This window comes from Camelus bactrianus, chromosome 6 (assembly GCF_048773025.1).
Source record: "Camelus bactrianus isolate YW-2024 breed Bactrian camel chromosome 6, ASM4877302v1, whole genome shotgun sequence".
Taxonomy (NCBI): Eukaryota; Metazoa; Chordata; class Mammalia; order Artiodactyla; family Camelidae; genus Camelus; species Camelus bactrianus.
The window spans coordinates 101,113,040-101,136,100 of NC_133544.1; the positions used below are offsets into that span (position 1 = coordinate 101,113,040).

Sequence of the window (23,061 nt, forward strand, 5' to 3'; positions counted from 1 at the left end):
TTATTCTTATTATTATTATTATTATTATTATTATTATTATTTTATAAATTAGCAACATTCTATCCCTCACCCCTGGCCATGGCTGGTGGAATACCAACTGAGATTTTATTGAATTGTTTTCCAAGGAGTAGAGATGAGTTATAAACTGAACATATCTTCAGGGCAAAACAGGCGGAGTGGTTTTACAGCACGCCAGACAGCTATGAAGGGTTTTCAATAGAGGCACCCAGACGCTGAGAGAGAAATCCTCCAGGACCCTACAAAAAGCTGCCCAAACTTCCTTCTCCATGGCACTACTGAATTAGGAAAGAACAAATCTGACTCCATAGTAGATCTGTTCCTTTGACTTTAAGAAAGTCAAGTTAATACGCTCCGGTCTTTTCATGGGTTATGATGTCACAGAGGAGATGGACAGGTTAACAAGGGACGACTCTGCAGTGATCACGGAGCCGAGGAGCGGGATGGGCTGCAAGATGTTTGACGCAGACGCAGCTGGGACCGCGCTTCTAGGCAGGAACCCAAAGTCACCTCGACAAGGTGTCAAACACGTGTGTCCACATCCTCATCACCTGACATGTATTAACGAGAAATGGAAACCCATAAAATGCCAATAACCTTGGTGGATATACCGTCCAAATTGCAAAGTCACAGTTTGACAACTGGCCATCCCGGTTCCCTGGGATTCATTCTTGGAGAACCTTAAAAACCACTCCTCTGTCTTCAAGAAGTGCTTTCTAGTTGTCCGATCTTTGGCTCAGGGATACAGCACGTTCAAGTGAACTTCAATGTCTGCACAGATTTGACTGTCTTTCTCCAGGTTCACTTGTCCATTCTAAAGAGGCCTGAGCTAAGTCCATCCTCCGTAAGATCTATTCCCTCCAGTGACTAATCATTGAGCCTGCAATTAAAAGTCAACTGAACAAGGCTGTCTGTCCTCAGCTAAAGTTTACCCACCCTTCACTGCTTTCTTAATCTCCTCTCCTGGCTAATTGCAACAGACTAACACCTCCCTCTACCCCAACTATGTCAGTTTGTCTCCCCAAAGAGAAAGTAAGTTCCATAAAATAGGAGACAACTCCATAGTTGTTGCCGACGAAATGAATCACAGAGCTGCTGTGGTGCAAAATGTCTCCCGATATTCGGGTTCCTTTATTTTTTATACCATCTACACAAAGGAGTAACTCTTGCCAAGCACAGAGAGTAAACATTTTTTAGGTTGACGCATGTGCACTACATCTAAGGCTTCCTTATCTTAATTACACTGAGACTCTCCTGTTCCCAGGCCTGTTCCTTTTGAGGAACTAATAAACATTCTTGTCTGCAAGCAATGTTTCCCCTGGGAATGGGCAGAGTCCTTTGGCAGGAATTTATGTTTGCAGATAAGTCCGGTCACTTCTGTGAAATGTCCCGCGTGCAGGCACATCCACAGCTTATATGCTAAGTTACCTTCACATAGTTACCTCTGAATTCCTAGCATATAGTAATGTCAATAAATAGAAATATGATTGTGGCTTCTTTCCTTTAAAACATTTCTGGTTATTTAAATGACCCTTGGAAGAGAGGTGTTTGCGGTCCAGTATCTTGATCCACAATACTCTGGAGGCCTTTTTCGGAATGGCTGTTCACTGATCCATTCAAAACACAACTTCTCATTCCAGGAATAGCTGTGCTTTTCTGCCAGGAGTTTGTGGTCACTCTCATGGCAGAAGAGCTTTAAACTATATCCTTACTATGGATTTGTTATTTTTCCCCTCTTCCAAAAATATTGACATTCCTTACTTTCTTGCCTTGAGGATTTTTTTTCCTTGTTCAACCTTTAGTAAACCAGGCTTCTTGGGATGGGCTTGCTCTTACATATGATCAGCCATCCAACTCCCAGTGTGAGAGGAATCGGGCTCACCTCCTGCCCTCCTGTCAGGGCAACTAAAACTCAGTTCAGGAGCCAACAGGCACCCCAGGGCTTCTAAGGCTCGCTTATCTCCCAGAATCCCTGCTTTCTGGTTTGTCTTGGCTTCTGAGGATTTCCCCTCACTTTCTTGACAATTAGCTGTGCAGCTTGAAAGATGAGGAAGGAAGGTTTTATTTCTTAATCAGAATTTCAAGTAACTTGTGTAATGAAGGTTTTCACGAGATTCTAGAACACTCCATTGCCGAGACAGAAAACACACTAGATATTTTCTAAATTTAGATATCATGTGCATTTTTCTTTGTTTTTGTTTTCTTAACTGCTAACAGACATTTTTTAATTAAAAAAAATAACGCCCCAAATAGGATAGAACATTGAAGGGGCATACAAAATTAAAGGACAAAGACAGAAAAATGATAAATACTGTACAAAGTTAATATAATACATACACTATGGATCAGATCATCAATTCTCAGTAACAGCTAATTGAAATATGATCATGAGGTAAAACGTCTCTCCTGTCAGGAGATGGCCAACAGAAAATAGAATTAATACAACAAACTAAAATTCTAAGTCTGGCGAGGTACAGAATGCTACCAGCTTAATGTGTCTTCTTCTGGAAAAGAGGGAGGCTCACCAGCTCTTTACTGTGGAGCCTGAACCCAAGTGAGGGCGGTAAAGTGAGCTCTGTAAGTACCCAATTAACAAAGTGAGTGATGAATAAATAGACGTGAGCTTTGATGACAGAGATGATACTACTATTCACTTGTCCTGTAAAGTATGTCTTCACGTTCAGTGATCAAACCTCAGCATCCTCAGGGATTGAGATTATAGGAAAATGCAAGGCCGGGCCCAGACCTCCTCTTTGAGCTCGTGACATTGCACTTAGATGTCTCAAGGGCACCTCAAACTCCACCTGCAAAGAGCTGACTTCACGGTTCTCCTCCAATAGCAGTCCTGCCCAGGGCCCCTGGTCCGGGGACAAGGTCTCCCTCCCTATCCCAGCTCAGGCCCATCACTCACAGATGTGACTGGACCCCTCGTTCAGGGCCCAGATTTCCTCAGTCATGGAGTCCCACTACCCACACCTGTCCTACCAGGTACTCAATGGCACTCACACAGCACTGACTCTGTGCTGGGGACCACGCTGCACACTGCACACATGTAATCTCACTGGATCTCCACAGCAGTCTTGGGAAGTCGGTACATCACTGCTTTAATTGATTAGATAAATTGTTTCACTTCCTTGAGTGCGTCATCCAAAGTGCCACGGCTACTGAGCCACAAACCTAGGACTGAAAACCACTTGAAAACTGAACACTGCTACACCTCGCAGCCACCCTAATTTGACTCATCACATCACCTCCTGCCGAGACTTCTAAATGTTTCTAAGCATTCTACAAGACAAAAGTGATCTACGAGAGCACCCCACTCCCCTACTAAAAATCTGTCAATGATGGTCCACTGCCCTTAGGATAAAGCCCCACAGGCCTGAGCACAGCCCAACTGTCCGGCATCCGCGTCCCCTGCGCGCCCTCGCCGCCTCATCCACCACACAGCCTTACACATGCCGTGTCCAGGACAGGGATGCTGACTCCGTACAACCCGGGGCTCATCTCAATCGAACAATGATCACCCTCTTCAGTGGTCACCCTCTTCATTGCTGACTCTCAGAAAAATATTTTCTCAGGATGAATCAATATCTTTTTCCTTACAACTTCCCGTCATTGATAATGAGCTCCCCCCAAAAGAGAGAAGACATAATTCTCAGTCTCCTTATCTGTAAAGTGTGAATAACAAGGAAATATGTGAGGTTTTAAGAGAAATAATATTCATGTGAGGCTGAGGGACAATTCCCAACATACAGTAAGCACTCAATATGTGCTTACTTAATATTAATAAGAATATATTGCATTCCAGCAACCTTAAATCAATGTTTTATGGCTTTCTCCAACAGACTGACAAACTGTTGGACGAACCCCTTTGAGCAGATCAGCACAAGTGTACTGGGAGAGGTAAGTGCTGACTCCAGTTACAGCTGCAGCCAACCAGCACTACGGGGAGGGGGTAGTTTGCTCAAACTCTTACATGTTGCTTGAGCATTTAGTTGTCGTTATTGAATAAAGACAGGTGTTCTTTAGTCAAAGCTCCTGAAACATAAATCTTCAAAGATTGATGCAAATTAGGTTTAAAGAACAACACTCTCACTCGAAATTATTTGAAAATTATAGTCTTAGCTCCTCTGCACATCAAAAGGCCATGTTCTTAATGTATCTGACTAAATACACCAAAAGGTTTGTTTAAAAGAAATTAAGATGAAGCCATCCTGAATAAGCTCTCAGTATCAACTGCACAAAGCCTCAACCAAGGGTCTCATTTCTCACTTCCAGATAGGTGTTCAGGTAGATTAACGTGAGTCTTGGTTTCTTATAACATGGGGGTCAGAAGAGTTGTGGAAAGATTTATGTAGCAAATATAAACCTAGAGTATTTGCTGTGTGGGAATCCTAGAAATAAACAAATTGATATATAGTCCCACCCTTAAGAAGCTCAGCCTTTCCATTTACAACAGCATTAAAAATTAAATGAGAGATACATTTAACAAAAATTTACAAGATTTGTACATTGAACATTTTCAAGTATCACCGAAATAAAATTTACAAGATCTACATATATGGAAGTCATCTCATGTTCATGGAATGGTAGACAATTTTGTTAAAAATGTTAAGACTCCCCAAAGTGATCTACAAATTCTGTGGAATCCCTATCAAAATTCCAGCTGACTTCTTTGCAAAAATTAAAAAACTGATCCCAAAATTCATATGGAAGTGCAAGGGGCCCAGGACAGACAAAACAATCTTGAAAAAGTAGAGCAAAGATGGAGGACTCACTTTAAAGGGTACTAAAAAGCTATAGTACTAAAGTCAGTATGGTATTGTCATAAGTTTGGATTAATAAATCTATGAGACACTATAAAAACCCAGGGGGAAAAAACTTACATTTACATTCAGTTTTCCACAAGGGTGCCAACAACACTTCATTGAAAGTAGAGTCTATTCAACAAATGGTGCAGTGACACCTGGGTATCTGCAGGGAAAAGAAGGTATCTGCAGGGAAAAGAATGAATCTGGAATCTGGACCCCCATATTTTATATAACAAATAAATTTAATTCAAAATGGATCACAGAAAGAAACGTAAAAACTAAATGTATAAACTATTTAAAAGAAGACACAGTATAAAACTTTGTGGTCCTAGGATAGGCTTTGGTTTCCTAGATACAATACCAAGAGCACAAGTGATAGAAGAAAAAAGCAGATAAACTGGACTTCATCTAAATTAAAACATTTTCTTACAAAGGACATCATCAAGAAAGTGAAATGACATTGGAGGGGGTATCTCAAGTGATAGAGTGCGTGCTTAGCAAAAAAATAAAATAAATCAATACATCAAATTACCTCCCCTATAAAGAAATTTTTTTTAATGTTTAAAAATCTAAAGTGAAAGGACAATCTGCAGAATAGGAGAAAAAATTTGCAAAGCATGTATCTAATAAGAGAGTTGTATCCAGGATATAGAACAAATGCTCACAACTGAACAATACAAAGAAAATAGACTCAATTTTTAAATTTGCCAAGGATTTAAATAGATATACAAATGGCCAATAAGCATATGAAAAGATGCTCATCATCACTAGCCAAATCAAAATGAAAATGAGATCGCTTTTTACACCCACTAGGATGGTTATAATCAAAACATGGACAATAATAAGTGTCGTTCAGGAGGCAGAGAAACCTCATATGCAGCCAGTGGAAAGGGACAATGGTGTATCTTCTTTGGAGAATTATGGTGTTTCCTCAAAAGGTTAGCGTTATGTGGTTCAGCAATTCCACTCCTACATATAGATTTATCCCTCAGTATCCTCGGGGGGTTGGATCAGGAACCCCCCACCCTGGATAACATACTCCAAGGAAGTTCGAGTCCCTTTACAGCCATCTGGATCCATGAAGTGGAAACTACAGATATGGCGGACCAACTGTACAGCCAACAGAATGAAAACATATTCTCATAAAATCTTGCACATCAATATTCATGGCAGTATCATTCAGAGTAGCCAAAGTTACAAACAATATCCATCCATCAATGAACGGATAAACAAAATTACCAAGAATATTCCCACAAACTTTTGGTCATTGAATCTTTGACAAAGGATGTTAGAACATACAATGGAGTAAAGACAGCCTCTTCAGCAAATGGTGTAGGGAAAACTGGACAGCTGCATGTAAATCAATGAAGTTAGACTACTCCCTCACTGCATACACAAAAATAAATTCAAAATGGCTTAAAGACTTAAACATGTCGACAAGATAGTATAAAACCCCTAGAAGAAAACATAGGCAAAACATCTGACATACATCTCAGCAATGTTCTCCTAGAGCAGTCTACTCAAGCAATAGAAATAGAAGCAAAAATATACAAGTGGGAAATAATTAATCTTACAAGCTTTTTCACAGCAAAGGAAAGAATAAGCAAAACAAAAAGAAAACCTATGGAATGGGAGAATATATTTGCAATAAATGAGACGGACAAGGGCTTAATTCGCAGAATATGTAAACAGATTTACACGTAATAAGAAAGAAAACCAAACAATTCAATCCAAAAATGGGCAGAAGACCTAAAGAAACATTTCTCCAATGAAGACATACAATTGGCCAATAGGCACATGAAAAAGTGCTCAATATCATTATCAGAGAAATGCAAATCAAAACTGCAATCAAGTCTCACCTCTCACCAGTCAGAATAGCCACCATTCAGAAGTTCACAAACAATAAATGCTGGAGAGGCTGTGGAGAATAGGGAACCCTCCTACACTGTGGTGGGAATGCAGTTTGGTGGAGCCATTGTAGAAAACAGTATAGAGGTTCTTCAAAAGACAAAAAATTGACCTCCCATATGACCCAGCAATCCCACTCCTAGGCACATATCCAGAAGGAACCCTAATTCAAAAAGACACCTACACCCCAATGTTCACAGCAGCACTATTTACAATCGCAAGACATGGAAACATCTAAATATCCACTGACAGATGAATGGATAAAGAGGTTTAGTATAATTGTAAAATAGACTACTATTCAGCCATAAAAATATAATAAAATAATGCCATTTGCAGCAACATGAATGGACCTGGAGAATTTCATTCAAAGAAAAGTAAGCCAGAAAGAGAAAGAAAAATATCATATGAGATCGCTCACATGTGGAATCAAAAAAAACCAAAAACCAAAAAACAAAAAAGAAAGAAACAAAAAGATAAAGTTATATACAGAACAGAAACAGACACAGAGACATAGAAACCAAACTATGGTTACCAGAGGGGAGAGGGTGTGGGAAGGAATAATTTGGGATTTCAAGATTTGCAGATACTATGTATAGAATAAACAGCAAGTTTATACTGTATAGCACAGGAGAATATATTTAATATCTTATAGTAACTTATGTTTAAAAAGAATATGAAAATGAATACAGGTATGTTCCTATATAACTGAATTGTTGTGCTGTACCCAAGAAACTGACACAACATTATAAACTGACTAGACTTCAATGAAAATATTTTTAAATAGACCAATAAGGAAAAAAAAGAAAAAGGATATTATCAAACCAAAAGAATAAAGTACTGATTCAGGCTACAATATGGATGAACCTTGAAACTTTATGCTAAAATAAGCCAGACACAAAAGGACAAATAGTGCCCTTTTAGATGAACTGTATCTAAGCGTTTACTGTACTACTCCTGTAAATTTTCCGGAGGTTTGAAATCTATCAATATCAAAATAAAATGTATTATTCATTAAAAATATAAAAGGATTCTTTAAAGGAGGGCTTTAATTATTAAATGCAGAAGTGCAATTAAAGCTCCTGGAACAACACTTTGCACGTCCACAGACAGTCACTGCTTTCACTGCCACTCAGAGGGTGGTGCCAGCGCTGATGAAGGCTGCCTCCACTCGCTCCCCTGCAGAGAGGTGTGAGAGCCTGGGCTCTGACAGGCAGGGTGACGGTGACCCTGGCTCAGACACAGCCATGCTCCAGACTCTGCGATAACCAACTTTCTTATACAAACTGCTCCATGTAACATAAACACGCTACAGGGATGTAACTTACAACACAGGGAATATAGCCAATGTTTTACAATAACTATAAATGGAGCATAACATTAAAAATTGTGCATCTATTGTACACCAGAAACTTATATCATACTGTAAATCAGCTATACTTTTATAAAAAATTAAAAAATAATTTAAAAATGTTATCTCTTTAGTAGGCAATTTGGTTTTTAAGTAAATACTAAACAGCTTAGAATGTATAAAAGCATTAAAGTGTGATGTTTGTTTACATATTTATTTACTTTCAGCCTCCTGCTAAAAGAGAAATTAAACAATTTTTTTAAACACAGCTTAAAAACCATAACAACAAATAGACAAAGTGAGAGTGAAGAGAAAATGGAGATTCAATAATTAAATGAAACCAGGGGGAGGTAAAGTCATAAAAATGGATGCCAATAAGCCAGGGTAAGTGTTAAAGGCCTACTAGAAATTCAGCTGTAAGATTCTTGGCAGCTGATGTGAAGGAAAAGCTCAGCTGGACTAACGAGCTAAGTCATAAATCTAAGTGTGATAAGTGTCGCTTTAGTGATCTAAGTTCTGCCGGGCTAACTCGTAAATATGAAGTTTAGTGTTAGTTTACTGGGCTAACAAGCTAACTCGTAAATCCAATCTCAACAAGTGTCAGTAACGTGATCTGTTCCAAATTGATAAGCTCCAGTGTACTGATTACTTGCTTTTTGTTGTTTGAGCCTTATTAGCTAATAGCCCCATACTTGTAATTAAACCTATAAAACCTCATGTGCATATCTTGGAGGTGCCCAGAGCTTCCTAGCAGAAGCCCCTCTGAGCCCGCTGGCAAAATAAATCTGAGTACTCCAACCCTCCGAGTGGTGCTTGTTTCTTCGCTGCCCTGTGGTTTCTGTAACATTAAAGCAAAAAGAAAAAGATGATGGGGCGGGCGGGAGAGCTCAGTTGTAGAGCGTGTTCTTAGCGTGCACGGGGTCCCGGGTTAAAGCCCCAGGGCATCGACTAACAGATAAATATACCTAATTACCTACCCCCCTCCAAAAGAGACCCAAAGAAAAGAAAACGAGAAATTTCTTTCATAAAAAAACCTGATATTAAATTTAGATTAAATATTTTAAGAAAAATAGAAAAAGATGAGTGACACAAGCGATAATGCCCGAGAGATAAATCCGCGGTGACTGCTGGAAGGTCCCCATATCCCACGTGCAAAAATCTGAAACAACCTTCTCACCACTCCGAGTCATCCTCAGCCCACCCCACCCCTCCCCCTGTTAAATGCAGGAGCACAGGCAGGGCCTGGCCTTTGCTCTCTCTGTGTCATCATAGTGAGACAGGATGGAAGGGGACAGAGCACAGCCATTCAAGGAAGGCCACAGCAATTAACATCAAAATGGTGAAGGATTCAACCTCCAATAGGCCTTGAGGCTCAGGATGAAGAGATTTAACTACTAGCAGAGCTTGAGCTTCATTATACACCCATTGTAATAGTAACATGGTGAATAACACGCCTCCAGGCACAATGGCAGTCCCAAGGCTAGCCACGAAAGGTCACAGGTTGGGAAATGGCCAACTCCCCGGGAATCCCAGCCCCTTGCCCTTAGGCTGGTCCTTCTACTTATTAGCATATGAAACCACCAAGCCCAAGAAAACAAGCAACACAGCGCCACCTCGCGGTCACCCCTCTCTCTCCCTCTTCGGAGAAAGCCCACACTCTGTGGAGTGTGTACCTACTTTTAATCTGAGCACCCAACCCCCACACCTCGTGGCGATTCTCTTGACTTTCAATGTATCTCTCTGAGTAAATCTACGTTTACTCAACAGTTGTTTGCTCTTGAATAATTTCCTACACGAAGCCAAAGACCAACATCTGGAGGGACAAATCCCAGGGGCTCATCTAATGCGTGGGACACAGCCCTTCTCATGCCCCACATCTGTTTTCTTGTATCAACAGGACTGGGTTGTGAAGGGAGTTCTTAGGCCCCAGCTAAGGGACAGAAGCAGCCCTGGCGTCGCCCAGGTTCTCTGTGGTTCTCTGTTTTGCTGACTCCCCAGCCACAGAGCGTTCTCCCTAGGCCTGTCCTCACAAAACCCTTCCCTCCAAAATACAAGAACATCATGTCACAGTCATCTTGTTCAACCAGGAAATGTTCAGCCCACTTTTTCCTTCCCCAGTAAAAACCTAACTGTTCTTCCTCCCATCCCACCTCTTCTTTCTTTGTGAGAAACCTGCTCTTCACACAGACAATCCTGAACGCAGGTGCCTTGCTGGCTGGGACCGAGATGTTTCAGTCTCACAGCCTGCGTCCTTTCACTTTACCCTTGCTACCTTAAGCCTTTCCTGAGTCTCCCACACCTCTGATTCTGAACTTCACAAAGTGCTGAGGTTACAGTCACTATGTTCATACCTCCCAGGTTTTAGCTAGTTTTCCTTCGCAATATCTTCACTAAGGAGCTGCATCAAGAAGTTTAAAGAGGCTATTCTTACATTTGAACTGAGGAGCCTGCATAAAATTTAAATGGCTTTGAAGGGAGAGTTAACCAGGGACAGAGTTGTCGCAGGTCCTAGTCAACAGTGTCACGAGGCAAAATGTTCTTCAAAGGCTCAGATTGGCTTCTGAACACGGAGTCGGCAGGGAGGAGATGCCAGGCAGTGAGTGGAGTGAGTGACACTGGGTACCCTTCCCCAGCTGGGGAAGAATTGGTTTTTGTTCTAGTTTTCCAATTTCTTACTACCATTTTCTCTTATTGTCACATACCATTTCCTACGAATTAAGAAAATTAATGTCAGTCATTTGGGTCGCTTGGGAGAAGCTACGTGATGCCATTCACAGGGCTGGGACATGACAGCCACACCAGTCTAGGTTAAAAGACCAGTGGGGGTAATTTCCGAAGTATAGAAGGGCATGCAGCAAACTCCCCAGCTTCAATGACCTCATCTCAAAGGTGGGGCCAATACAACTACCAAGCAATGCACGTGATGATTATGGCCAACATCTGTCTACAAGGTTATGTGCCCGTGACAGCTGTCGCTTAATGGTGAATGAGTACGATCAGCGAGTCTCAGTCTACCTGGCCACACGCGCCCTGCCTTCCTGCCTTGGTGCAGCAGCAGAGCTTGTTTAGCTGAGATGAACGCCCCCAGAGCAGCCCCGACGGGAAAGCTCCCATCTCTGCACAGCGAGGTGTGTTCCTTTCCTTCTCAAAGCTGATCACAGTTTGCTGTCGTCTGTTTTTATGTTTATCCCTTTAGTACCTGCCTCCCCTCCTGGGTTTTGCTCAAAAAGCACAGGTCCAGGTATGTCTTGCTGCCTGCTGGATATTCTGGGCTGGGAGACAGGCGAGCCCACACCTGATGAACGGAGAGGCCAGAAGGCCCAGGGGCCCATGCTGAACCGAGGACCCTGCACCCAAAATTATGGTCTGAGTTTGGGCAAATTACACAGTCTTATTTACCCTGTGATTCCTCATCTGTCCAAGAAAATAACTGCCCATGGCACATACAGTTACAAGGATTAAAGGAAATCACCAAATTCACAACATATTCAAGGGGCCACCAGTGCGTCCTCAACAGACACATGCTGCCTTTACGGCTCTGACACACGCTAAGTGGGGCGGACGGACGCAGTGAACACTGCTAAGTGCCAGTTTGTTAAGTGCTTCATGTGTGTTATAATATTGTTTACAACTTGCAACAAACTCAGGAAGAAATGAATATTATCATGCCCATTTCACAGATTCACCAACAGGTTAAGGGAAGTTACACTCTAGTCCAAGGCCCTTTGGTGAGGAAATGGCTATTTAAGCCTGAATCTGAGCCCAGGCCTAGGCTACGTCTCTCTCCAATCCACCTGACCACTTGCCTATGAAAGCCACCTGTCCAAAACACAAGTTTGCACAGGCCAGCTCTTAAATGCAATGTGTGCCACTGTTTGTCAATGTTGGTTAATTACCATAAACTGCTCTCCGAAACCGCTACAGAAAAGACAGGTAGACCCACATCCCTGCCCACAAAGAAGAGGAGTTCTGTCTTGCCTTCTCCTGTAGTGTGCAGAACACCTTCCCTACACCACCAAATCTTTTTTATATGCTTCATCCGTGTTTATGTTTGCACACGGCATATTAAACTAGAAGGTAACTGAGGTAATTCCATCTTGGTTGCTTTCCAAGGTTGCAGGTTATCCTTAATCAGTCCGTGAACGAAAATACTACAATGTGTATGAAAATACTGCAACCATGTCAGTAAACAAAGAATGCTGAAACCAAGTCAACAGCGGCTGCTGCCACCCCCCAGCGAGGACAGGCCTGCAGCCCAGCCTTTGCAGCCACTCACAATGCTGCCCTCTGAGGGGACTCAGAATAAGAAAGGACAGGATACTGGCCCTAGATAGCTAGGTGCTTGTCAAATGAATGAATTCAGTGAGCCCAAATGTTAGCTTCCTCCCATAAATATAAAAGCACTAAATTCTTTAACTTGAGATATCTGGTTTTCTTTAGATAACAAGCAATCTTTTATTGTTCCAACTACCTGGTCTTTGTTGTAAATCTCCTATATATCTTAGCTCCTCCCCTAAGTCTTTGGAACAGTCCCTCAGAGAAATCTGAGAGGCTGTCATCCCCGCTGGAGTCCTCTCACTGAATAAAACTTAACTCTTAACTTTTATGCTGAACATTTATTTCAGTCGACACAACTTACAACAAACCCAGGAAGAAGTGAATTTTATCATGCCCATTTTACTGATTCACCAACAGGCTAAGTGAGGTTACATTCTATTCCAAATTCCTATGGTGTGGAAATGCCGATTTAAACCTGAAGCTGGGGTGCCCATGCCTGTGCTCCTTCTCTCTCCCATCTACCTCATCACTTCTCTGTGAAATCCACCTGTCCAATACAAAAGTTTGCAGCCTGCCACCTCTTAAATGCAATGTGTGCCACCATTTGTCAATGCTGGTTAATTACCATAAACTGCTCTCAGAAGCCGTTACAGAAAAAACAGGTGGAGCCAATTCCCTGCCCACAAAGAAGAGGAATTCTGCCTTGCCTTCACCTGTAATGTGCAGAAACCCTTCCCTACACCACTAAATTCAAACGTATGCTTCATCCGTGTTTATGTTTGCACAGGACTCATTAAAGAACAAGGTGTCTGCAATAATTCCATATCGGTTCCTTTCCAAATATACAGATTAGCCCAAATCAGATCCAGAACAGACACAACTCATCAAATCCGCAATGAAACACACTGGATTAAGAACAAAATGCTTGTCCTAGTCCAGAAAACTACGGGTCCCTCTTTCTTCCTGTCATTATACAAACCCACCAGAACTCAATAATTTGCTGTCTGCTCATCTGGCAACCAAACTCAGAGAAGAGTCAACTCAGCAGAGCGCCCTACTGGGGAGAACACCCCGCAGCAGCACTGCGAGCTTCTTGCCCTCCCGCATGCTCTGCTGACCCTTAGTGTCCTCCGTGACCAGGCCAAAAGAGCTGTTCCCAACAGCTGCAAAGTCCCACACATTAAATAAAAGCATTTTATTTTAGACGATATGTTACATATATACCCATCTCTGAAAGCAGCTTTTCCAGAAGCTCAAATCTTCAACATTAATCTGCAAAGGCAATCCGGGTCCCCAAGGGAAAGCAAGTCTTAAGACGATGCTAAGGCCTCCAAAGTCCTCTCCAGAACCATCAATCAAACTGCCTGCATGTCTGCAGCTGCAGGCGGCTACATGTCTGTTTTTAAAGCACCCCCCTCCTGCCTTCGTGTGCTACAATGTCCCTCTACGCCCTCCCATCTCAGGGTAAGAGCAGCCGCTGCAGAAACTTGCAGGGCAGCACTGACAGTACTGGACACAGAGGATCAGAGCTAAACTAAGCCTTCTGATGACACGAGCTTGTCACTCTGTCACTTTACAGATGAAGATATATATAGAGAGGTGGGGTGATCTTGCTCAAAGTCACACAGCTAATAATTGGCAAAGTGTATAACTCTGCTCCTCCCTTCAGCGTGACGCCCCATCTGGGATGCTCACAGGGTTCTCTCGTGCCTGCCTGACCAGTCCTTTCCGGTCACTGATAACCCACCACAGGGTCTGTCCGCAGGCTGCCTTTTCAACATCTTTTCCCTCCAGTTTCTCAGGAAAAAGGCTGCTCCGGCCACTGTATGACTTCCTGCTCACCGAACCCTCCGTGCTCAGGCCAGTCATGCCTGTGTATCCGGCACCCTGCTCAGAGGCTCTTCCGTCCCTGCAGGTGGATTTTTCCACTCTCTGCAGGACACCCCCTCAAGGGAGCCTTCCTCTCGCCCTCAGCATGGCAGGTGTCCCAGGCCACATCCCGAGCTGCCCCATTAAGAATGCTTGTGCCCAGTTCTGCTAGTCAGACCAGCAGCTTCAGAGCCCAGGTTTATGCCCGGGTCACCAGGCAGAACTACTGCCCATCTCCCAGCCCCTACCCAGCAGGTCACCAGGAAGTCACAGTAGGTGCCCCACCCAATCCAGAAGGCTGTTCACTTGCCAGCAATGATGATGACTGCTTTCCAACCTTTGGTCAGTTTCACACAAAATAGCAGCTTTCACTTTAGAAGCGGGGGGGTTTCCCTTCTGCTGTCCATCCTTACCGGAAACATCAAGGGAAACCAAATCGCCTTTTCTCAAATCTATTCTGATGACACATTTCCACCCACAATACTCACATACTCAAGAAGTTTGGGTCCACGTGGTTTTGTTTCCCTTACGCTAAGTGGCTCAAAAGACTTTGGGATTCTTTCTCTTTGGAGGGTATTTGTTTGTACTCAGTTTATCGGCTTTAATCTGTTTTTGTCTCTCTCGTCAGGGTCCGTGGCAGTTGCCACTTCTCTCTCCCTACAGCAGCCTCCCTCCCAACTTCTAATCTAGGAAATCAGCTGTGATGAGGGGCCCGGGGGAAGTCACAGAAGATGGATCTAAGGCACAGAGAGGCGACATAATTTGCCCGAGAAGATCAGCTTCAACCCCCAACAGTGTCACGTCCCTCTGTTTAACTCTTATGCTTAACTACTTAACTTTTAATAGATTATGGTTATAAACAGATGAGGTATCAAAATACATACAAGGACACACGTCAACTCTAAGATTTTCATTAACTCCACTATTTTGCTTCTATTTATTTTATTTGTATTAAAAGAATTAAGAACCTCTGCAGTCAATATAGCAAAATGTTAATGGGTTTTAAATCCAGAATATAGAGGCATAAGTGTATTACTCACACATTTTTGTATATTCACAAGGTAAAATGATTTGAAGGTCTCTCTCCCCTGCCCCCTACCCACTACTGGCTCTCACCTGAACTCCCAGACCACACATCTAACAGCCTTTCATTTTACCCACAGCTGAACTCATCAGTTTTCCCACAGAACTCCCTCTGCAGCTTCCCCTCCTCAGAGCACAGCAGGACCATCATTTACCATACTAATCCACCCAAAAACCCTGGCCTTACTCCATCCTACCCACACAGACATCATTCATCCTTTCATTTTACCATCTAACATGAATTCAATCTGTTCGCTTTTTCCCACTGACCGTCCCAATTCTCAGGTGGAACCCACAAATACTTCCCACATGGAATCATGAGTCTCCCAGTGGCCCCCCAGCCACTTTTCCCTACTTGACACAAATGGGATTCTGTCACTCCCATGCTTTTAAGACTCTTTTCAAACCCACTGTTCTTAGAAGAAACTCCAAGTTCTTCACCTGGTGAAGGTCTTTGCCATGAAACTATCAGCTCAGGGAGGGGAGGACCCGGCCTCTCCCCTCAGCCCCACCCTCTGGCAGAGCATCACCTCTGGAGGACCTGCTGAGCTACACAAGCCTGTATTCTAACCCTGGTCTTGAGTTCTTAGCAAACTGCTTCACTTATCCATACAAATCCAAGGTAGATTAGAAAGATGTTAGATATTTAACTAGACTTTTGATTTGGGGATTTTGCACTAGCAACCTGCAAGTACATGTTCTAATACTTCTGTCTTCTTAAAACCACACCCAGATTTCAGTGGTATCTGTGGAATGCTTTCAGAAAAAAAGGAACTGTACTTTCACAGACTTTATGTTTTATAATATGAACAACCTGGACAGGGTCACGAATAGAACCGCCTAAAAAGTGACAGAAGACGGGTTAGAGGCATAAAGCAACAGGTCGCAAGGACAGTAAGAGCAAAGTTGTTTCTCCAAATCCACCCTAAAAAGTGAAAGAACAGAAAATTCTGAATTTTGAAAGTAAAAGACTATCATATAAAAAATAAAATAATCCTCTTCATCAGGGTTTCAAGATCTGACTGCAGAATTTTTAGCAGGCCATACTGAATCCTAGCACAGAAAAATCAGATGGACTAGTGGTGAGTAAGTTCCAGGAAAACGGCAGTAAAACCTCCACTTGTAAGAGGACACACAACCACTTGTCGAAGGTGATTGTCAACCACATTCTGGAGAAATTCAGAAGATTCAGGTTCCACTTCCAGATGGTGATGACAAGGAAGAACCGCTTGGATGCACGCTTCTAACTGAGTCACCGGCATTCTAACACTGCAGGGGGAAAAGGAGGCCCTCAGTCAAGAGCAGAGGTGTTCCTGTCGTGTTTCGCAGGGCGCGCCTCGGGCACTCAGCGCCCTGCAGCAGCCCGGCCCCAGGCGAGGACACGCAGCGTGGCCCCCCAAAGCAGGAAGGGCACTGTGCTTGAGAAAACCCACCCCTGATGTGGGCAAGATGGGCTGGTGGGGTTGAGTGAACCTATAAATGCCCACAGAAACACACCTGCATTCATTCAAGTGATACAACCAAAAGTAGCAGGCTATTTGGCAAAATTTCAATTGTCAGTGGAAATTTTACCATTCCTTTCTGCTTGTCCCCTGCACTCTGAGACAGGCTCAGGCTCTCTCACACCTGCAGGTCTGATGCAATAGTTGTGAAGTCATTTTACTTTGCTGCGATTGTCCTCGCTTCCCGTATCACTCTGTCTGTCCTCTCTTAACACAGTCAGATGTCTCTCCCTGAGTTCCTTGCTCCTGCTCCTCAGATCCTGAGATAAAGGGCAAGTGAAGACACATGACCAGAAAAGGCACTGTGGACTTGAACAAAGTCCTCAGTGACCCCCTAGGGGAGTGCTGCCTACCTGTCAACTTCAGTTCTCAAGGTTCTGCCCAGGGTGACATCCAGCCAGGAGAGTGGCCCAGGCCAATTAAAAGCTGTGTGGCTTGGGTGCGGGGACAGGTGCAGGAGCTGTTTCTGGAGCCGGGCCCCTCCACACCTCTGCTCCCCTCTCTCCCTAGGCCCAGCTGCCAAGCCCCCAGCCTCCCTGATCTTCTGCATTTCTCTTCTACTCTACTCCAAACAATTTTCCTCTTCCTTTTTTCCCAAATTATCCCCAGCTGGAGTGATTTTTCAATCACAGTATCTGAAAAAATTTCCTGCAGCCGAAAAAGAGGTCTCCAGAGGGCAATGCCCATACGCTGTTTCCTGAATAGAGCCCCAGGCTGGGGGGACCCTCACCAACACTCCTGGGGGCATTAGACATGTTGCGGGGTCAACCACCCTCAACAAGAGTTTGCTGAGACCCCAAGGCCCGCACAGCATCCCTGCTCACAAAAATGTAGTCAGCCCACTTATCAGTTATTAAGAAGCAAAAATACAAAATTGCTTATGTTTCTTACTAAAATTATTTATGAGATGGAAAAAGAAATTGTAATAGGAAAGAAGAAATCTGACTCCGTGTTGGATCTGTTCCTTTGGCTTTAATCCTTTGCCCTGTTTTCTAGGCTCAGACTAGTTAGCTCTACACCTTTTGTGAAAGAAAGTTGACTTTAGCCTGAAATATACAGGAGAGCCTATTCTCTGGGCTCTGATCTTTAAGGATGTTAGCTCTTCTGCACTTATGTAGAGAGTTTCAAGTTGCAAAATAAAGAATAACCTTATTTTTGTTGAAGGTTTTAAAGGGGCACCATGATTTCACCCACATGGACAGCTGCAAGGACAAAGGACACCAAGGACAAACAATTCGTACAGCAAGAAGTTTGCAACAACCAACCACACCCCTCCCCTTTGCAGTATAAAAGGAGCATGAATTCTGACTTGGGGAAGAGGGTTCTCCAGGAAATCAGTCTGACATCTTCTGCGTCTGCCAGCTTTTCAGATAAAGTCACTATTCCTTGCCCCAACACCTCATCTCCCAGTTTATTGGCCTGTCATGCAGCAAGTAGAATGTGTTTGGACTCGGTAACAAAATACATTGGAGTTAGTATGTCTCCACTTCTTCCTCATTTCCAATATGTAGCATGCTCATCATTTATGATCTAGTGAAAATAATTCATCAAAGACAACAATAACAAGAAACTCACCTAGCTATCAACACTGAAGTCACAACCTATTAATTTTACATGCCATTTAACAACAAAACCAAAAAACTTAATATAAAGGCTTGATTCCATGGAAATAAAATTATTTCTAGTCCTACAAAACTTTTTCTTTTCTATTTTCTTTTGTTTTCATTATTGAAAGGAAAATAAAAATCAAATCATTTTATTTCACGTATTTTTGTTATAGCTACATATTTTAAATACTACAAAGAGATTTAAATTGCAACAAAAAAAGTTCACATATTAGTATAAATATATATATACAATCAATGGGGATTAGGAAAAGAATAGACATTTACTAAAAACCCACTGCAATCCAGTCATTTACAAGCATATCCTGGAATATAAGCTCTATGATCCAGGGGTCCCCCACCCCCATTCTCATTGCCAACTCCCTTAGTAATCAACTACCAAGGCACCAGCATAGAACCACGCAATCAGTATTTTAGGTATAAGTGAGGCAATTAGCTCATTCAATTCTAAAACAAAAACCCTAAAATAAACACTGAACTTATTTACAGATAAAGAAAATTGGACACAAAAAAGTAAACTTTCTTCCTCAACGTCACGAAGCTATTAAATGGTAAAGGCAAGATTTCAACTCGTCTGCCTGATTATAAAAACTAAGGTGGAAATCCCATTCCACTTGTGATGGTCCAGCAGCACAAACTATCACCCTATCTTTGTTCAGATCAAGCCTTAGACAGCCTGAGACAGCACCCATTTCCTATGGAATTCGAGGGCAAATGATAAAAATAAGGGTTTTATATCCAGCAGTTTTCTTAGGTCTCATTTACATAAAGTGTCAGCAGGTCAGCAGAAAAACTCTGGGCAATGTGAGTGGGTCCAGAGCTTTTTGCTGATAAGTAACTCAATCTATCAGGATAGAGTGACATTCCCATGAGAGGCCACATGGACATAAACTAAAGGCAGCTGAGCAATGAAAACTAGCAAGACCCTGGAACTCAAGCAAGAAGGATACCTGCCATCCCACACCCATTTGCCTCTTCATCCATGTGGACACAATGTCAGGAAACCAAGGTTCTTGTCCAAGTTACACCATCATGGATTCTCACCCATAAAAATTTACGACTCTATGCTGTCTTAAGTCCTTTCCAACTCAAATATGATGACACCAATATCTAAGCAGAATCTCTATGTCTCCACTTCCTCTCTTCTAGTAGGAGAATAATTCTATGGCCACAGAGAAATCCAATAAAAAAAACAATGCATGAAGCCAGGAGAAAGTCTGCTTAAGAGACTTTGCTCTCACGCTCAGTGAATGAAAACTCAGAAAAAGTGGTCCTTCTCCCTCAGGAAATGAGAGGTAGCCAGATGTGTGTGTGTGTGTGTAAATCAAATACAGTCAAGTCTGGGATGTGAACAGATTGTTTTATGTCACTGTCATTTCTAGGGAATGAGCCAACTTTTAAAGTAATTTGAATCTAGTGTTCTGAGAGAGTCTCAGGATCTTTTGGTGGAGGAAGGGAAAGGAAAGGAGGAGAGGTAATGAAGCAAAGGAGTAAGTATACTGCTAGGGAAAGGCAAAACATTAATTTTGTTCCTACTGGCATAACATACAAATTAGGAACTGTCTTTCTCCCGATGTCTTGTCGAGCACTGAGTTGCAGAAGAAGCGACAGCCTATTTCTCACTGAGCTTGTGACTATACGTGACATCTTGTAGTCACAGATAATTTACCCTGAACAAATGCTAGCAGCAGGTTGTAATTCTCCTGTTTTGAGAGACAAGGAAACAGGAGTTCAAAGAGGGTAGATAACTTGACAAAAGTCAGAGGACCAGTAAACAAGAGAGGATGAATTCAAACTCAGATCTGAATGCAGAATCTCATCTTCCCACTCCCAGGGCTGGAAAATCCTTAACACACAGGCTCCCCAGCTCCCCTGCATTGTTCCTGGCACCAAGCATTTCCCATGGCAGAGGTCTCCAGTTCTCACAGACACAGCGCTCTGTGCAGCCAATGACCTTCATCTGATCTTGATCACCTACCTGCCACGCCCACCAGGCTTCACCATACAGGCAGGAAAGCAGGCTTTCAAGTGCATACGAAGCCACCCCCTGTCTAACCTGGGTTCTTCTGGGGCTTCTCCAGCCTAAAGGCAGCCATGAAACTGCTCACAGTTTGTACATGAGCCACACTACCTCTCTCCATCTGTCTCCCCACCTATACTACTTAGCTATGACCATTTTGAGAATCTTGGAAACAAATTTTTAAAAACACAAAAGAAAGGATTCTGTAACAAGTACTTAATACTTACAATTTTAAATGACAATTTACAAAGTGAGTATTTACAAACCGAATCTGCCTTCCTACGTGTCAGTTTGAACAGTTAAAATATATAATAGCAAAAAATTTTCACTTACAAAATTAACAAAAACATCAACAATAATCTGGAATAAACTCTAAAACAATGCCCATGTTTTACATGGAGAAAGTACAGGACTGTACTGAGTGGTAAAGTAAGAGGTGTGAATGTAGAGACATCAACATATTGTATGGAGGAAAGTAGTTTTGTAAAGATGTAAGTTCTCCAAAATATAATTCAAAACTTACTAAAAAATCCCATAACAACTCTTATCTGTTTTTTTTTAACTTGAAAAAAATATTTTAGAATTCTTCAGGAATAATAAAGTCATAATACTAGCCAAGAAAATTAGGGATGGAAAAAACAATCAAAAAAAATCGCATTGTCAGATATTAAATAAATTTTTACAATATGTTAGATATAGCACTGGAATAAGAAAGTATGATTGACAGAAATAAACCATGAGCTCAAAAAGAGACTCTAGTATACGTAAGTATTTTTTACAGGTGGGATTTCAAATCAAAGAGCCAAGTATGAATTCAATAATTGTCTTGGGACAATCAGAGAATCACCTGGAAAAAACAAATTCTATTCCAGTCATAATGACCACAAGAAAAATTAGAGATAGTGATGTAAATATTAGAAAGTACTAATAACAGCAAATATAACTCTTTGCTCATATTAATTCAACTTCTCCTCTCTATAACAAGTACTATTATCATCTCCATCTTAGAGATTAGAAAAACCTACAGAAGAGATATATACCATTATAAGAAAGTATTTCTAAGAATAAAATCAAGGATAAAACCCAAAGAGAAGACATTTACTATCTTAAGATTATTTTGGGCCACAACAAAAATAAACCTACTGAACAAAATGAAAGGCAAGATATGACAAGTAAAAGCTCTGTGATACATGTTGATGAAGACAAGGGGTTAATGTTCATAACATACAAAGAGCTGTCACAAAGCAACAAGAAGCTCCCTCACTTAAATGTGTGCAAAGGACAAAAGGGATCATTCACTTTTTAAAAGTCAGATGGCTAATGAGTGAAAAATGCTCAATACCTCTCTGGTCATCAAGTGCAAACTAAAACAAAGAAAAAGCACTTTTGCTCATCTTATTGGCAAATGTTTTTAAAAGATATTCTAGCTAGTGTCCATCTTTGAGAGAACAAACTGTTAGCGAACTTTTTGGAAGACGACATATCAATGGATATGTAAACTCTGAAAAACGTGTGTACACACACACTGAACTCCACTTTTAGGAATCGTTTCACTTAGAAAAAAAGATCAGTTCAAAAACATGTACTCATCAGAGCATTTACACAGCAGTTTTTACAATGGTGGGAAGAAAAGCTGAAGTGAAATCATATCCAGTGATAGAGAATTGGTTACATAAGTTATTCTACATCTTTTCATTCCCCACAGGAGAAGGAATTTCTAGAGTCACTTGAAAGCGGCCTGTGATGTATGTAATTGTCACATCCAGGGACTGAATTTCCAGAAACCTTAACTAAAGGAATACTCATTCATGGTCACAGGAATGTTTGTAAAGGAAGGATGAAAGTCAAACACCATTTCTGACAGTGGAAAATGGAGAAAACTTAAGTATCCACCATGAAGACAATGATGCCGTCAATCAAGGCGAGCTGTAGGCATTAAGGGGCCAGCGTTTCGGCGTGGTCCAAGGCCTTGTCCACAGTACTCTCCCACCGAAGGTGTCCTTGCACAAGAGACCAAACCTACATATCAGGAGACCCCACTACTCTATCTGAAAGGACCGGGTGAGTCTGGAGTGGGAGGAAGTCTATGATATACCCCTGAGTGAATAAACTGAGCTGCAGAAAACATATAGTATGGCCTTATTTTTCAATAAAGCATATATACACACACATATAGATAGATTTCTGATATACGTGTATGTATGAATGTGTATATATATATGAGATAGACATAAAGGTCATGACATATATACACCACATTTTCAGCAGTTTTTACTCTCAGGAAAAAAGGGGAATGGATGTAGGGGCTTTTTGGTACCACCACAGTTCTCTTTTCAGTACTTCAGTTAAGTATACTTGGAATTTCAAAGTTTATTTAAGTCCGAACTAAAATGGAACATGCCTCCACAAGACAGAATGCTATACTGGTCATTAAAAATCATGCTAGGGGGGATAGAATATTGTAGAAAAACGTGAAATCAGCACAATGGAAAATGGAGGTCTCCACACAGAAAAAGGCACAGATTGCTCACTGGTTTTTATGACAGAGGAGATACACAATGATGAAAAGAACAGAAAATAGATGTTAAAGTGTTAATTA

General features: G+C 41.9%; 1 protein-coding gene across 45 annotated transcripts in view; it reads right to left on the minus strand.

Moving 5' to 3' along the window:
* The window catches only part of LOC141578007 (uncharacterized), a 192,699-nt gene that overhangs the window by 57,357 nt on the left and 112,281 nt on the right, over nt 1–23,061 (minus strand). For 2 of the 45 annotated variants that reach the window (XM_074366512.1, XM_074366476.1), the window contains one exon: nt 4,905–4,992. The exons of the other annotated variants lie outside the window; for them this stretch is intronic. The gene's annotated coding sequence lies outside the window, so the exon portion shown is untranslated. The remainder of the gene's footprint in view (nt 1–4,904; nt 4,993–23,061) is intronic. 45 annotated transcript variants of the gene reach the window in all.